Below are 218 nucleotides of genomic sequence, written 5' to 3'. Positions count from 1 at the left end.
TTCATATCAGAAAAATGCATATATACGTCAACTTTCTTTTGAGGCAATGCCAACTCTAAACATTTGACCCCGACGTGACTTGAACACGTAACCTTCTGATCTGGAGTCAGACGCGCTACCTTTGCCCCACGAGATCTACCGATTAACACATATACACATCAACTTTTTTTCATAAATGCATATACACATCAACTTTTTTCAGAGTAATGCATATACAC

At 38.1% G+C, this 218-nt stretch overlaps 1 non-coding gene across 1 annotated transcript; it reads right to left on the bottom strand.

Annotated features, from left to right (window-relative positions):
• Window positions 1–64: 64 nt before the first annotated feature.
• On the bottom strand, window positions 65–136 carry trnaw-cca. Its single transcript has one exon. It is a non-coding gene; the product is annotated as a tRNA-Trp (tRNA).
• Between the last annotated feature and the right edge of the window lie 82 nt (window positions 137–218).

The sequence above is a fragment of the Etheostoma cragini genome, unplaced genomic scaffold (assembly GCF_013103735.1).
Source record: "Etheostoma cragini isolate CJK2018 unplaced genomic scaffold, CSU_Ecrag_1.0 ScbMSFa_2876, whole genome shotgun sequence".
Lineage (NCBI taxonomy): Eukaryota > Metazoa > Chordata > Actinopteri > Perciformes > Percidae > Etheostoma > Etheostoma cragini.
The sequence above is the reverse complement of the archived record's forward strand: the minus strand, read 5'-3'. Positions and strand labels throughout refer to the sequence as shown.